Consider the following 18,215-nt stretch of genomic DNA (forward strand, 5'->3'; position numbering starts at 1 on the left):
CTAAATAAAAGATTCAAACTACGGAAGGTACTAACTACTGATAGGGATAGTTATCAAATGAAAGATTTTAATAGAGAACAAACAATGTATTTACCTTAATAGTCATAATATATGTAGCAGTTCATGACAAATTACAAAACTTCGCCATCTCTCTCCCCACATCCACCACTGCTGGCGGCTCACCTCCAACTGTGCAACGCTACGTGCTGTTCACATCCAGCTGCCGCTGCCTAACACTACAATGGCAGACAACAATGCAAACTAGCCACAGGCTGCACACAGTACAGCCAGTGATTTTCATACAGAGCGCTACGTGGCATTACTAATATAAAAATCTAAACAGCCTACTTACACTGTCTCTTTCCTCTCCACCCTGGCCAGGCTCTACAATGTAGTCCTGTCCACCGGTTACTACCCCCAACCTGTGGAAAACCTCCCGTATCCTCATGTTCCTTAAACCTGGCAAACCGCCGTCCGCCGTCTCCTCCTACCGTCCCATCAGCCTTACCTCGGTCTTCAGCAAGGTCCTGGAATCTATCCTCACCCGACGCATCCACCAGCATCTCCGCCAGCACCGCCTCCTTCCCATTACCCAGTGTGGCTTTCGGCCGTCCTTCTCTTCCGACGACCTTCTCCTTCACCACACTCATCTCCTTTCCGAACAGCTTAATTCCCGTCGCTCCGCGATCTTCCTCTCCCTGGACCTCGAACGTGCATATGACCGTGTCTGGCATTCCGGTCTCCTCTTCAAGCTCCAAACCTTCGCCCTTCCCATTAACTACGTCCGTCTGATCGGCTCATTTCTCTCCCGCCGTCCTTCCTATGTCACCATCCATAACACCGATTCCTACACCTTTTCCCCCTTTGCCGGTGTGCCCCAAGGCTGTACCTTTTGTACACGGCGGACATGCCGCTGCCGTCAGCCCCCATCCACCTTCTCCAGTTTGCCGATGACACCGCCTTCTTTGCCCTTGCCCCTATCCTACAGCACTCCCAACACCTTCTCCAATCCCATCTTGACCGGTTCACCGCTTGGTGCAACCAGTGGTTGCTCAAGGTCAATCCCTCCAAAACCCAGGCGATCATTGTAGGCAAAACCACCCCTTCCTTCCGCCTCCTTGATTTCTATCTCACCGTCTATGGCCGTCCTATCGCCCTCACTCCCACCCTTAAGTACCTTGGCGTCACCCTCGACCGTCGCCTCTCCTGGACTCCCCATCTCCGGACAATCCGAGCCAAGGCATGTTCCTGTCTCCGTCTCCTCAAGCTCCTTTCCAGCCGTACGTGGGGTCTGGACCCCTCCACAATCCTCCACACCTATAAATCCCTCATCCGCCCTATCCTTTGTTACGGCCATGCAGCCTGGATCTCCACCCCCCCTACCTTTTATCAATCCCTCCAAATCCTTGAACGCCATGCTCTCCGCCTTGCCTATCGCATCCGTCTCCCCCCCCCCCCCACGCGGATCCTGTATGATCTCATCCCCTTCCCCCACCTCCTCCTTTTCCTTGAAAGGATACGGATCCTGTACACCTCCCGTAAACTCGATCCTCCTCACTCGCTCGTCTCCCCGATCCTCTCCCACCCCCGCCCGCTGCCGCGCCTGTATTCGCACGTCCCACCCGCTCTCCATCTCTCCACCCTCCTTACCCTCTCCCAAGGTGGCTTCCGCCAGCTCCCCCTCCCTGATGATGCCCTCCTCCCCTCCATCTACCCCTCCTACCAACTTTGATCCTCCCGCCCTCCTCCTGTGCTTGCTCCTCTGGGCACCCTCCCTCCCTTCTCTCCCGTTTCCTCCCTCCTCCTTTCCTTCCCCCTCCTCCCCCGGGCTTCCCCTCCCCTGTCCCTCTCCTCCTGCCCCCGTCTCCTCGGCCATTAGCATCCTTTTTCTCCCCTCCCCCCCACCTCACCCCTGTTCGCCTCTTGGCAGGTCCCCGGACTCGCACACGCTAAGTGGACATTCGCGCGCCGGAGATCACCGCCGTCAGTGTTCCGTGTGTGCCGTCGTGTTTAGTACTCAGTGTTCACCGTCACACTCCATCGTTCACCAGTGCCATCGTCATCTTCAGTGTTCAGTGTTTGTGTGTCGTCTCATCAGTTAGCAGTGTGGATTATCGACGAGTGTGAACGGCTCCGTGTTTGTCTCTATGTGTCCCCTGTTTTATTGCCCACCGTTCTGTCACTTATGTGTCTTCTCACTGTTTTTGCTCTTTGTGTATTCTATGGCTGAAGAGCAGCGTAGTGTGCTGCTGACAGCCTGCCTGTTGTACAGGTTTAAAATAACAATCAAGTAAAAAAAAAAAAATCCCATGAGGCACACCTGTTAGGTTAGTAACGTGGCTCCTCTTCTTGCCAGTGAGGACATACAGTGTCCTTGCGTACTCGTAGGTAAAAGTGACCAGAGACGCCTTCGATGACCCAGCTGAATTTAGTTCTCAGCTGGAGCAGATTTGTATCCATCGTCAGCTAGTGAGCTGCCGTCATTACCCACGGGTGTGCACGCTTCTTGCATCGGTAGCGGCCATCAATCGCGGCTAGTACGGTCAGTAAACCGTTTCCGCGTCCCACTCGTTAATAATTGCGATGCAAAGCAATAGTGCATGTACTAAGCTGCAGCTTCTGGAATGGATCATGTTTCCGGAACAGCAATCTAAACCACCTCTGCCTGGATCGTTCTCCTCAATTCTCATGACAACTACTGTTTCAAGTACCTCTCAATGCATTCTCTGTTAATTCAGGGGTTAGACGATTCATCACACTGTCCGCAGATTGTTTCCTGTTTAACAATACTTTTTGGTCTGGACCTGCAACAAAGAGTGCACATAATCCAACCCAGTATTAATTGTGAGTCTTTTTAAAGGGGATTGTATGTCAAACTAGCCGACTGGGAGTAGGAGACGCATCACAGGAGCACACTGGACTCGCATTCGGGAGGACGACGGTTCAATCCCGTCTCCAGCCATCCTGATTTAGGTTTTCCGTGATTTCCCTAAATCGTTTCAGGCAAATGCTGGGATGGTTCCTTTGAAAGTGCACGGCCGATTTCCTTCCCCATCCTTCCCTAACCCGAGCTTGCGCTCCGTCTCTAATGACCTCGTTGTCGACGGGACGTTAAACACTAACCACCACCACCACCACCATCACAGGACATTTCCACTGTCCTGAATTTAGGTTCGATGGCTTCCGTTACAAAATCTGTACACGTTTGAATTCCACAGAATGAAATACAGTGACGTGCGATAGAAGAATGTTGCGTGAAGAGGCGCGGCACTGAACTTTGGTACACTTAAGGTGAAATAACATTCCTCGAACATATATGATTTACATATCAATCTCTAGATATATGTGCGCTACAAATTGTACATATTTTTGAAAAAATATTTATTTTTTAAATATTTGACGTCCTATCTCAAACGCTCTAGTGGGAGAGGGTTTGGTGGTGGGTGGCTGGGGGGGGGGGGGGGGGGGGGAGGGGGGCGCCTCTATCAAGTTTTGCCACGGTTCGGAAATATCGTAGACCGGGGGCCAGGTGATATAGCAAACCGGATCATTGACGAAACTTTAGAACAGAGCTGTGAATATGCGTTACCTCTCTGCACAGAAGTCCCAGTTCTGTAGAAAGCTTTTCAATTCATTTCAACAAACTGTACTAACTCCCGTGAGAAAGAATATTATGCTCAAACTGCATTCGTATACTAAAATATACGCTGATATGCAAAACTTGAGGTCGAAAGTAACTAGGACTAGGACTTAATTTTAACGGCTATCGCTATGTTGGCTATAATTAGTATCTACTAAATGTAATTAGGTGTCAACTCTCCTTCAGGGCAAAAATACCTTCAGTTTTTTGTCGATCAGCAGGTAAAAGCACAGTTGAATTCCCTCCATGCCTAGAACGTGGCACCAGTGATGGTCATGCGCTCCTGCTACAGCAGTGAGCGCACCTACTAGTTTGCCAATGCAGCGCCACATCGAGGATACGTATAGCCTCGTGTGGCACTGAGGAGCTGGTCGGCCTCAAGTGAACGAAGCGGCAACAACTTGGAGCGATTGCTGGGGGCCGTAGATAGCGAAGGACAAAACTTAGACCTCGGCGCCAGGGTAGGCATGGTGCGTTGGTCGATATTATTTATGTCACGGGGTGGCTGGATTAAGGAGGAGCTGGAGACAATGACACCATTTATTTGGAGGATACCAGGAGATGCAGCATCATGACGACCATCAAGAAGGCGACACCGCAAGCAACTTTTCACTAGGGCAACTGCCTAGAGAAGGGGATGCAGGAACTTCGTGCAGCTTGTAGAAACAGGCTGATAGATTGCTGAGGTCTGGGCTTGCTTTGGCTTGCTGTCAATAGAGGACATTGATTCCGTTGTGGAAGAGTTGACAGTGCGTAGCTTCAAGGATCCAGGGAATAGATGCAGGGTACTTGGTGTTGCCAGGATAGAAGCTGCATTTGCCTGCAGTATGTGTTTGGCTCAAATGGTTCAAATGGCTCTGAGCACTAAGGGACTTAACATCCGAGGTCATCAGTCCTCTAGAACTTAGAACTACTTAAACCTAACTAACCTAAGGACATCACACACATCCATGCCCGAGGCAGGATTCGCACCTGCGACCGTAGCGGTCGCGCGGTTCCAGAAGCGCCTAGAACCGCTCGGCCGCAGTATGTGTTGGAATTCAACAGTTAAGAGATTGTGCCGACTGTGGTCTGTGCAAATCTTGCAGTGTGGATGATGGCCAGTTTGAACTACGCAAGACGTCGCGTTGCAGTTATGGTGAGTGCTGAAAATTTTTATTGTATTGATCATCGTATTAAGCGATTCTTAGGATTGTTGTTTACGGGTTCGATTCCCGGCAGGGTCAGGGATTTTCTCTGCCTCGTGATGACTGGGTGTTGTGTGCTGTCCTTAGGTTAGTTAGGTTTAAGTAGTTCTAAGTTCTAGAGGACTGATGACCACAGATGTTAAGTCCCATAGTGCTCAGAGCCATTTGAACCATTTGATTGTTGCTTGCTGCTGGCATTCAGTGGTATGCTATTCTCATTTATTGTGGGTTGCAGCCAGCAGTGAAATATCTGGGTAGGTCTGCTCCTTTACTTATATTCTTTAAACGATTTTGTGAGTCTTTCACCTGACATTTAGGAAATCCATTGCAGCCAAAGACGCTTTCGCAATGAAGAATTTAAATTCTGTTCTCTTGTCAATTGATTATATGTAGTAATAGTTAGGGTGTCTGCTTTTGACGGGATGCATTTTGGAATATTGTGTTCCGGGCCAAGATTTCATCATTGCTTGTCTTTCTTGTTATCCTGTCACAGTTGCATAATTATTTAAGATATGTGGTTTTGTGCCCCTTATTTTAAACTTGAATATAGTCTAAGGGGCAGACGATTTTATCATATGCTCTGCTGTGTTAGTTATTTCCCTGTCAGAGCTTTCCTTCTTCCAAATCACATGCTTCCAAAACTTCGCAAATGTCCTTTATGATTTACAAGAAAAACACTTTTGGAAAACTGTATGCAGAGGGAAACCTGTTTAGCCGCAGCCTAGGGGACTTTTTGGAAGATTAAAACTGTGTGCCGCGCGCCGGCCGCTGTGGACGAGCGTTTCTAGGCGCTGCAGTCCGGAACCGCGCTGCTGCAACGGTCGCAGGATCGAATCCTGCCTCTGGCATGGAGGTGTGTGATGTCCTTAGGTTAGTTAAGTAGTTCTAAGTCTAGGAGACTGATGACCTCAGATGTTAAGTCCCATAGTCCTTCGAGCCATATGATTTTTTGCGTGCCGTGCAGAGACTCCATGCCTGAGCCTCCCTGGATCATGCTATACCTGCTGAGCAACGCAGTCGTCACTCACAAACCGCACTCACCGCTCTGCTTCCAGCAGTATCTCTTCATATTTACCAAATTTCACAACAGTTTTTCTGCGTCCCCTAGTCAGTGACTATGCTGTTTCTCAGAAATATTCGTTGTTGCAAGAGTGTCTGTACCGCAAGTGTGCAGAAGAACCTCTGTGCAGTTTGGAAAGTAGGAGAGAGGCACCAGCGGAAGTGAAGCTGGAAGGGCGAGTCGTGGGTCAGTAATTCAATTGTTGGCGCTAGTCTTCTGGTGAAGAAAGTCCAGAAGAATGATACCTCGAACTCAAACAAATCCAACAGATATAGTAGAAAGCTTAATAAAAAATATAAAAGAGTACAAATCACCAAGTGGAGCATTTGCTCACGAGAAGATGGGTTTAAGGTCCGACCACCACTTCTTTGATCCGGGAACGAAGTTTTTCGCGATGGCACTTATATGTTAAACATTCTTGATATTCTTGCCTCATGAACAAACATAAAATATTGTTGATGAAAGAAAAATTCTGTCCCATGCCTCGACGTACTGGGATTCTGTTATTAAGGAGGCTGTTGAAATAAGAATGAGCCAAAATAGCTTTAACCACGATAGCGGATACTATCTGAGCTGTGCATGGAAACGAGCGCTTGATGCAGAGAAGCAGCAGAGACGTTTCTTCCAAGGTTTACATTCCAACTGAAGCGGAGGCGCCACCGATGCACACAGTGACATTGTCTGCGACAGCAGTACGTAATCGCCGAGCAATAATAAGCCGACCAATCAGAAGCCGTCCACGGGTTATAAAAAGGCTACCACAGCAGCAGTGAAGACCTATAAGTCCCTCCAGATCCTTGAGCGTCATGCACTCCACCTCGTCTTCCGTATACGCCTCCCGTCCCCCGTCTCTCCTCTATGACCTCATTCATTTCCCCCTTCTGCTCCTGTTCCTCGAACATATCCGCATACTCTACACCTCCCGCCGCCTTGATCCCCCTCACCCCCTGGTTGCTCCTTTCCTCTCCCATCCCCGCCCACTGCCACGTCTTCACTGCTGTGTCCCCCCTACCCTCCATCTCTACACCCTTCATCGCCTTTCCCTAGGTGGCTTCCATCAACGCCTCCTCCCGGATGATGCCCTTCTCCCTCCATTTATGCCTCCTATCAACTCTGATCCTCACCCACCCCCCCCTCCTTTCCTCCATCCTTTTCCTGGGCTTTCTCCCCCCCTTCCATCCTCTTTTTTTCCCACCTACCCTCTCTCTACCCCCCCTTCTCTCCCATGAGTCCTTTTGCATTTCCCTCCTCTGCCTTTCCCCATTACCTCTCGCATCTGCCCTGCCCGCCCCCCCCCCTTTATGAGTCTTCTCCCTCCTTGGTCCCCCCCCCCCCATTTCGTTTTTCCTCTCCTCCCTCCTTGTTTTCCCCACCATCTGCCCAGGTCCCCCCCCCCCCCCATCTGCCCTTGGATATGGTGTGTTATCTTTGTGCAGACCCTTTAGTACAGTGTTTACAGTGAGTGTTCAGTGTCGTGTGTTTTCTCCGAAGTGTTGCGAACGGACACCATACTGACGCGGCAAGAATACCGAGAATGTCTAACATACGTCTTTGATCTGCCAGGAAGTTTCAAATTTGCGCACAGATGGTTGCGGTGCCACATGATGGAGAGAGTATTACACTCGTGACGAGAATAGAGAGCTGAATAATACACCTGCTAAAGGTTTTCACTGAAGCCTTCAGGCCGATCACTTGCTCACTGTTGCCTCGGCTATTCCACAATGGCCGTTCCCTCCCCTGCGCGGCTGGGCTTCTCATTCACCTGCTGTGGGTAGACGGCCGTTGTGCGCCGGCCCTACACACACACATAACTGCATCTGCGTTTTAATGAACAGTCGCTGGCCTTTTCACGCGCACGCATTGAGGCGGCGGGCACGCGCGACCGCCCGCCGTGGCTTCATTACGCGCTACAGATGTCTGCACGCCCGTTCGTTATTCCTCGCAGGTGCTTCATAATCAGCACCGCTGCCCGGCCACCGGCGCCTGCCCTAATGAGCGGCGCGCTCCGGGGACAGAACAGGTGTCTGCCCGGCCTGGACGCTCACTTGCCACTGCCGGGTCGGACGCGACGCCAACGCAGACGCCCGGACAATGAACGCGACTGTGGTGGCGCCCAGTCGAACTCTAATCTGCTACATCCGTCCACGTGCAGTACGGCGCGATGTCGCCATAACCAGCTTTGCGTCATCCTCAGCGAATCCTCGGTGATCTGTCAGTCGCGTATGTCCATTGTTTCCTCTTCTCTTGTGTGACGGGGATTGAACAACTCGTTGCCGAGGAGACGAGATTGCCATAAGCCTACTACAGCTGCACATAGTATGTCCTTCCTTTTACATTTTCACCCTGAAAACCACAGCAATATGAATAAGGTTTATTGTCAATGAAATTCGCCAACAGCTGTGGAATGAAATGTTATTGTATTTTATTTTGTCTACCAGTTTCGGCATTGGACGATGCCATCTTCAGGCCCCATACGAATCTCTCAAAAATGCGTAGAGTGCCATATATTAATTGCAATCGAGTCTTCGAATGAAGCACTTGGGATGCAGTTTTGAATTGACGATATTCAGGAATATGTGGCACTGTACGAGAATATTGTTTATTTTTGAGAGATGCATATGGGGCCTGAAGATGGCGTAATGGAATGCCGAAACTGGTAGTCAGAATAAAATAAAATAACGTCTCAATCACACAGCTGGGCGAATTCCATTGATAGTACAAGATTTTAAACATGGCTGAAACAGTAACTGTTGGAATTCTTCACGGTAAATGATTTTTGAGGTTTGCTGTTTGTGATTTTCGACGTGTCTGTGTGGTTAATTGACGGGTATGTTTTTATTCACAACGACAGCTGGTTTCATTTTACTGTAACATTTTGGTTGTTTTCGCTAGTATATATTTTACCGCTCACGTTACACGAGATTCTCGCGCTTTACACTAGTGCCCTCTCTCGCTAGATGTGTTCCATAGCGCAAGCTTCATCTGTTTGACATTAGGACACAGGTAAATTGGTTCCATGTTTTCTATTTTACATAATGTTTTTAAATGGTCTGATATGTTTTATTTATTAAGACAGAAGGTTTGAATTAGCACAACCTTAATTAATCTTGATGCGCTTGTGTATGCATCCATGGATTTGAATATGCGCGAGTGTCTCGCACATACAAGTGCCCTCTCTCGGAGAAACCATCTGCCCTAGTAGTGCTTTTACACTCTTGGCACGACAGTTCATAGGTGAAGTACTGGTGCTAAAACTGTGTTCGCATTGACCCTGTGTCCGTAATCATGTTGTACAAATGGAGATGGTGTCTGAACTATTGACGAGGCCTTTGGCACCATTGTTTTATTAATCTCCGTTGCAGGATGTAATTTTAGTAAGTAACTAAAAGATTTTGTGCCTGTATTAGTCTGGTAATTTTCACGGTTACTTACGCTTAGTGTTTTTTTTTTCCTCTCATTTCCGATTCTAAGTTTTTGCTAATGAAAGTGTCTTCCTGTTCACGATTTTTTTACTTCTGATGATGGTATATTTATATATACCGAAACCTTGGTAAAGAATTTTAATAAATCTTTATCCTGCAACTGTTTTGGTTGTTATCATTTACCGTCATTGATAATAACTTGACAATCTGATGTCCCTTACCTTAATGGATCAGCAGAGACTGAATGTGTATGACAGAGTTTGCTTTTTATTTTAACATATACTGGGCCTACATACCATTTGTGAAGGTTCCGTTCAGTGTTCTGTTCGCTCCAGCGGTTGTCAACGTTATAGGTTTCGTTCTTTCTGTGTACTTCAGCTCGAAGACTTCTTTGATGCAGCTCCCCACTCCTGTCTATCATGCCCAAGCTTCATCTCTGTATAATTACTGCAACGTGCTTCAAATTAAACGTGCTTACTGAAATAAAGCCTTATTCTACTTCTATAATTCTTACCTCCACATTTTCCTCCGTCACCAGATCAACAACCCATTCATGACTCAGGTCTCAGAGTACGTTAGGGTTTAACGTACCGTCGACATTAAGGTCATTAGAAACGGAGCTCAAGTTCGGTATGTTTCAAGAAGGCAGGAAGCAATCGGTAGTACCCTTTCAAATAAACCACCCCCGACATTTTCTTTGAGCGACGTAGGGAAATCACGGTAAACCTAAATCTTGGTGGCCGGGCGTCGGTAGGTGCCGTCGTCCTGGCCAGTGCAAGTCCAGTGTGTTAAAATCTGCGCAACTTCACTAGGTGGGTGTCTCCTCCAGACTGATCCTTTAATTTAGTAAAGGTGTGCCATAGTTACTTTTTTCTTTCCAGTTTGATCAGTTTACCCCAGTGTGTTAAAATCTGCGCTACTTCATTAGGTGGGTGTCTCCTCCAGACTGATCCTTTAATTTAGTAAAGGTGTGCCATAGTTACTTTTTTCTTTCCAGTTTGATCAGTTTACCCCTCAATAATTATCCAATCCAACATCTAATGTACACTACTATTCTGTAGCACTAGATTTCTGAAGCTTCTGTTCTATTGTTGGCTGTACTGTTTCTCGTCCGCTTTTCACTTCTGTACTAAGCGCACAGTAGAGTTGTAAGTTGTAATGGTCGCCTGGTCGTAGATATTGCTAATTGCTATAATCGCACTATTTCACTCCCATTTACGGAGCTTGTTAGCACTTGATGTTAGGTTGGCGCCATTAAAATGCATTGTGTTGTAGTAATCGCTGCTACTTGCTGGATCGCTGCTGTCTCTCGATGCTGATGCTGGCTCTACATCTGGTTGTCTAGGGTTAAAAACATGAGGTCCCGTGTTTTTTATGTGCTTTTGATGATAAAGAACGAGCGAAACCAACAAAGATGTCAACTTCAAATATTTATTACTCTGGTGGCCATCTTAATTCCACTGTCCACCAAAGACCATGACTCAACACAAAGTAGTACTTCCGTTACATGTTCTTTGCATTGTTTATCCACCTCAAACAATAACACACAAACACACTTTACCAAAGTGACATTCCGACTGCTTTTCGACCCTTCTTGCTGCTCGTATTTATAACATTGTCAAAGAACTACTAAAAAGAGATATAGTTTATAAGTCACATGTACATCTGTTATCATAATTTGTGAAGAAAAGTTATTAATTTGCATCCAGTGACATAAGTTAACATGTTATTAAAATGACAGACAGATTTGTTGACTTGACAGAATAATTCTTTGTTACAAAAAGGCCGTTTTTTAGAAGTTTGTCAATTGACTTCTCTAATTTGCATAAATAAGTAAATAACATGAATTATTAAGAATTACATTGGTTTTCGTCTAAAATAGGATTGCTTACGTGAATACTGAGTGAAAACGCTCCTAGTGAACAAATAGGTTTCACTGGGTGATTTTTATTTAAGGAGATCCAAAATACCTAAGTTGGCCACTATTTTTCGTACTTCGTATTAACTATTTAAGATGAACTTAGTGTTTTTTCATGATGACATTTGCTGTATCAGTGATCAAGTGATATAAACTTTTGTGTGGGTCAGTTACTCAGTATAATTTAATGGGTTGACTGTTTATGGAGACATGTTATGCAATCATTGTTAACATACACAATACCTTTGCTATAATCATAAATACTCGTTAAACTGGTTGAATTTGGAGGGTATCGCATACTTCGGTACAGTAAAGCCTTTAATATGTTCCGTTACAATACCCCTCTCGGGTAATATCATTTACAGAATGTTAATGACATTAGCCGACTAGGACAAATGTGTCAAATGGTTAAAATTTGGGAAAGAACTACTTTAATAATTTTTTTTTGTTTTACTATGCATAATGTGTATGTATGCAATGACCGTTACACCGTTTCAAAATGACTTTTTCCTGCAAATATTTTAGTTGTGTTATGGCTCTCAGTACGACAGCATAATAAAAATATTTAGTAATATATGAAAGTAAAAAAAAAATGTTAATCTTTGCTCCCAGTGAGCCACATGGAAAATGATCAAAAACAGACACAAATATATCACATGCGATTTTAAGATATATAAAAAATATATGTAAATTATTTCAAAGTCAGTTCTCATTGAGTCACAGATTAATCAAGATAATCGAAGGAGCATAAATATATTACACAGATGGACAGAGTTGTAAGTCCTTGGCAAACGTTTTGTGGAGTCGCGGCCAGACTTAATGAATTTTCATCCATATTGACAGGAATTACTATCAAATGACAGCGGCTAGTACTCATAAGTGAAACAACATTTATTTTTATTTGTTCCATCATCTATGTAATGCAGCGACACATGATCCCTGTAGTTAGTACTGAAATAAATGTTACGCTAAATAACACTTTAGGATGTTATAAAAGGAAATGTACGAGTGTGATAAGCTCTCTTGCGCTCTTGCTCTCTTGCGGTCTGCTGATTATTCGGTCTTTCTACCGGCCGTTGTGGCCGAGCGGTCCTAGGTGCTTCACTCTAGAACCGCACGACCGCTACCGTCGTAGGTTCGAAACCTGCCTCGGGCATGTATGTGTGTGGTCCTTAGGTGAGTTATGTTTAAGTAGTTCTAAGTTATAGGGGACTGATGACCTTGGATGTTAAGTCCCGTAGTGCTCAGAGCCATTTGAACCATTTGAACAAAAAAAAAAAAACTGCATGTTACGAATACGTTGTTTGAACATCCTCCTTCATTTTAAATAAAATAGATTTCATCCATTAAAGGTGAGGAAATTAAATACGAAAGCATCCCGTTTAGTTCGCAATTGTTTCAAAAGTCATTTCGCGTGTGGTGACTGTTTTCAAATTATATTGATGAGGAAGCTGTAATCATTTATTCTTCTCGAACGCCGATCATTTTTCTGTGTGCAATTATTACGGAAGAAAACTTTAATTGTGTTCACGATCAATAAAATACCTAACGTGCTGTTTCCAAGCTAACTATGGGCCTTAGTTATTTTCCATTTCAAAAGTAAATGAAATTTAGCAGTATTATTATCATCATTGACTTTACGAAAGTAGTGGAGATTAAACAAAGGAGTAGCAGTCTTAGTTTTCTTATAACGTTACCTCCAAAGAAAAACATTTCTGAAATAATTTATGTGACATTTCAACTCTTGAATATCATATACAGAATTTAAATCAAATTTCACCTAATCACAGGCGGAAATGTTAAAGTTAGTAGTTTCTCCCCGCTTTGACTTTCGCGGAACCAATCTGGCAATGCCTTAATTCTTAATGTCACAAGGTCAGATCAGTCAATCGTTCTGTTCTCCCTGCAATTACTGGAAAGGCTGCTGTCCGTTTTCAGGTAACATACGTTAACCTGTCAGGTACAGAGATCCGCCACAGTACGGTTACAGCTGCCGTATAGCTATCTGTATCACGTAAGCCACACCAAAGCGTTAAAATCCACGGTTGGTTTGTATAAATATGTATTTAGTCTGTTATTCCATGTTGCATAAGTGAGGGTACCCAAAAAAGAGATGCATCTGAGATGTCATCTCATGACGAAGACTGGCGCCACCTAGAACAATGTAGGTGAGGAGAGTGGCAATAGTTGGGATCCGCCGCAACTACGGCAGCCAGACAATAACATATCTTACTATGAACAAACTAAATTTTTAACTAAAAAAAGCAGTGTTCCTTTGCTTAACTAGAAAAGTAGAAGTCGTCTTTCATCTAGACGGCAGGAAGTGTGCAATTTCGGGAATAAACAATATTTTTCTGGTATTGCAGTAAGGATGACGTGTAGCGAACAACCGCTGCGTGGATGTAGTGTGACAAAGAAACATCATCTACTATTTTATATTTTGGAACGTTTGAAAGATACCTGCTTCAGGAAACAATTGAAAAAGTTCATGGCAATTGCTGCTCTGATATGAAGAGGTTGACGCAAGAGAGGAATTCCTAGTAGGCCACATCAAACCAGTCAAAAGTAATAACTCAAAAAATGCAGGATGGAACCACTAGGGACCGTTCAAAACCATTCGAACGTAGGGTGTTAATGCCTTTCCAGACCTTCTCTCTCCGGGGCGTTCTTGTAGCGTAATCGCGTGCGGGAAGGAAGTGGGGGGAAGGGGGGGGGGGAGAAGGAGTGCATCGCTGACACCTGATTAACGAAGTAAGAGCCTACGGAATATCAGACCAGCTGTGTGGCTGCATTGAAGAGTTTTTAGCGAACAGAACACAGCATGTTGTTGTCAATGGAGAGACGTCTACAGACGTTAAAGTAACCTCTGGCGTACCACAGGGGAGTGTTATGGGACCATTACTTTTCACAATATATATAAATGACCTAGTAGATAGTGTCGGAAGTTCCATGCGGCTTTTCGCGGATGATGCTGTAGTATACAGAGACGTTGCAGCATTAGAAAATTGTAGCGAAATGCAGGAAGATCTGCACCGGATACGCACTTAGTGCAGGGAGTGGCAACTGACCCTTAACATAGACAAATGTAATGTATTGCGAATACATAGAAAGAAGGATCCTTTATTGTATGATTACATGATAGCTGAACAAACACTGGTAGCAGTTACTTCTGTACAATATCTGGGAGTATGCGTGCGGAACGATTTGAAGTGGAATGATCATATAAAATTAATTGTTGGTAAAGCGGGTACCAGGTTGAGATTCATTGGGAGAATCCTTAGAAAATGTAGTCCATCAACAAAGGAGGTGGCTTACAAAACACTCGTTCGACCTATACTTGAGTATTGCTCATCAGTGTGGGATCCGTACCAGATCGGGTTGACGGAGGAGATAGAGAAGATCCAAAGAAGAGCGGCGCGTTTCGTTACAGGGTTATTTGGTAACCGTGATAGCGTTACGGAGATGTTTAGCAAACTCGAGTGGCAGACTCTGCAAGGGAGGCGCTCTGCATCGCGGTGTAGCTTGCTCGCCAGGTTTCGAGTGGGTGCGTTTCTGGATGAGATATCGAATAGATTGCTTCCCCTACTTATACCTCCCGAGGAGATCACGAATGTAAAATTAGAGAGATTCGAGCGCGCACGGGGGCTTTCAGACAGCCGTTCTTCCCGCGAACCATACGCGACTGGAACAGAAAATGGAGGTAATGACAGTGGCACGTAAAGTGCCCTCCGCCACACACCGTTGGGTGGCTTCCGGAGTATAAATGTAGATGTAGATGAAGCGTGAATAAATAAAACGACAAAGGTTTTTCCCCCTGTGCTACGTGCGCAGCTTCGCTGCCGCCCTTTAAATGCCTCCTCGTTTCCCTGTAGATTCCGCACGCCTATCCTGAGACGCTAGAGCAGCAGTGCAGCCACGCTCGGGTGAGTGGGTGTCCAAATATCGGTACAGGTACATTTCTAAAGTGTACAACAGCAAAGGTGCCTAGGTTTCACCGTGGGTGATGTCGAACTGGAAGGTCTTAGAGCGACCCTTTGCCACTGGATTCACGTATGTGTCAATGTTAACCCCCCCCCCCCCCCCCCGCACTCCCACCCACCGTGATCGCACGAGAATGGGACGAGAAAAAGGAGGGTTGAAAATAGCACAAACACTCTTCGGTGCTTCGGATCACATTCTAATGTCGTCGGAAGGTTTTCAGTGATCCGTAATGGGTCCACTCTGAAAAATTGCGGACGCACTACACTCCAAAGCGATCAGATCATGTTAGATGGTATTGCAGCTCCACGATGTGCTTATAGAAAGGCTGAATCGCCCAAGAGAGGTAGGGGAGGGGGTCACCAGTGTAAATACAGTAATACACAATTAGATGGCGGTTTGCTCTTTTGAAGAATGGAAAGGGTCTTAAAGCTTACTCGACACTATAGGTATTTCGAGGAGTTCATCCATCATGCGTCAGGGCGGTAGCGGGTGCTGCGAGGCAGAGTGTGTGAGGCAGTTTCTCATAACTGTATATCTCAATCTGTAATGCCACTAGTGTATAAGTTGTTAACTGAGCTTCTTATGAGCTGAAATGGAGCGTAGTATTTACATTTTCCTGGGAATTGATATGCCACGATTTTTCTAGTCTTGCTGATATTTAAGTGAGTAAAGTAATGGAAATCTATTTATTAACTAAGTTATATCCAAATTTGAGCCCATACGCTCTAGTAAACTAAGCCGTATTAGAAAGAGCGGTATGGCATTGTAGGCTCAGCATACAATCACACCTTTCTTCGTGGTGTATGAAGATTGTGTCGTACGTGTGTCTGTTAAGCCTACATGGTGGCAATGTATGTATTTATGGTGTAGTTTCTTGTTCGAGCATTAAAAAATATAGTACCAGCGCGGTCTAGTAGAGAAAAACAGAGATAGAGGTGAGAAGTACTATCGTTACACATTGTTCATGATTGAACACAGTAATAGTATTACCGACAGTCTTTCGTAGATCAGCTGAAGTTTCCTCTCGGACGGTGCTGTGACAGCGAGTACATTTACTGTTAACATGAGTAGTTAACTTACGCTGACGATTAAAGAGAATGGACCTGTTGAGTAATGCTCTTGCTTTCGCCCGCGTGAGAATGAAGCAGATGCTGTCCGAACTACTGGCTATGCGAACTCGAGGTGATACTGTTGCGTATCCAGTGTCACTGTTAAAGCTCCTATACAACAGGCTGAATCGTCCGCCATGTTTTCCCTATCGCTGAGAATTCGGAACTGTTTACCTTGTGTGTGCTTAATCCATTCATGCAACGTTTTACAATATTTCTTATAAAATATTTGATAATGTATGTATGAAGTGAACCAAGCAGTGGTTAATGTTTATAGAGATATTTGGAATGCCCTTTTCATACATAGAAAAATGGAAATGTAATATTACATTGCTACAGAAACATAGGCTCGGAAATCGGGTGATAATTTGTAAATATTAAATATAATGAGTAAAGAACTCGGTAGCAACGTCTTCAAATATGGGTATTTGTTAGTTTTACCTGTATATAACCTCTTGTAGAAGAAGTGTTCATTTTTTATTCAAAATCAGGTATTTTAAGAAATGCCACTTTTGTGTTGTACAGAGGCGTGGGAAAGTATAGTTTCATCTTACAGAGAAACGAATTACTATTAATAGTTTCACCCATCATTTAACCAGTAAAATTTTATTCTTTGAAGGTTATGTTACTTATGCAGGTTTCCTCACAGTGACCAATACGCTATAAAAATATCTTCATTGCCTATATATGAAATGGGGTTAAGCATTATTGAGTTTGTGTATGCATGTTTACGATAAGACGTATAAGTACACGAAAAATATTCCTCCCAATTTTACCAATTGCAAAAGTATCACAGGAATCGAAAATTTTTGAGACGAATTGCTTCAGTACAGTTTGCGAGTGGGAAAAAAATGCAGTTGCATACAACTGGTTTCATGTTTATCACTCTTTTTATCAACGTATGTTTACAATACACAACTGAGTTCAGGTTACTTCCCAACTGTTTCTCCGGCAATCTGTGGCCCATGTTTTTCTCCATTCAGGGTCACTAGGAAATGTAAACATTCTTCAATAGTTAGTGCAGTTAACAGCACAGCAGCCATCCATATTTACGACGAATTCTTCGACATACTTAATTATAAATCTCCAGTCGTATCGTGACTCGTATGTAAAATTGTGAATATATTACACTTTGGGAAAAGCATGTGGACACTTCAGCTCAGGTTATAGGAGTGTTAGTCGCTACACAAAGTCACAACAGATGCTAGGCCCGTACAACGACAACGAACTGGCAGAGTTCGTTTCCCTTGCGCCCTTCACACACGTATATACCACCACTGTGTTGATAGACGTAGACCGGAACTCCTCTGGAAAGATGAGGTAGTGACATTCCTGTGTGCAACGTTGTCGCTTTGCCGACAGTCAGAGGGTCTTCTTACTTTCGTTTGGATTCTAGACTAGAATCTTGCTGCAGGCAGGCTCACCTCCTGACTCGAAGTACGTGAACGTTACTGTACGATGCTGCACGGCCCATCGAACTGTATAGCCGTCATCAAAGATTTTTCAAATGTTCAGATGTATGTGAATTCGTAAGGGCACAAACTCCTGAGGTCATCGGTCGCTAGTCTTACGCACTACTTAAACTAACTTATGTTAAGAATAACACACACACACTCACTCACTCACACACACACACACACACACACGTTCCCGAGGGAGGACTCAACCTCGGATGGGAGGTGCCGCGCAATTCTTAACATAGCGCCTCAAACCACGCGGCCACTCCCATCGGCAAAATTTTCTCGTATTGCCAAGTATACCCCTACTGAATCTATGGAGTCCGCATTTGTTGAGCAGTTGTGGGATCCCGACCAATGCAAGTATCAATAATATGGGAACATAAAACGATGTTTCGATTGGACATGATCCTCCCGCTGTTAAGTTACAAAGGCGTACTG

Source organism: Schistocerca cancellata, chromosome 1, assembly GCF_023864275.1.
Source record: "Schistocerca cancellata isolate TAMUIC-IGC-003103 chromosome 1, iqSchCanc2.1, whole genome shotgun sequence".
NCBI lineage: Eukaryota > Metazoa > Arthropoda > Insecta > Orthoptera > Acrididae > Schistocerca > Schistocerca cancellata.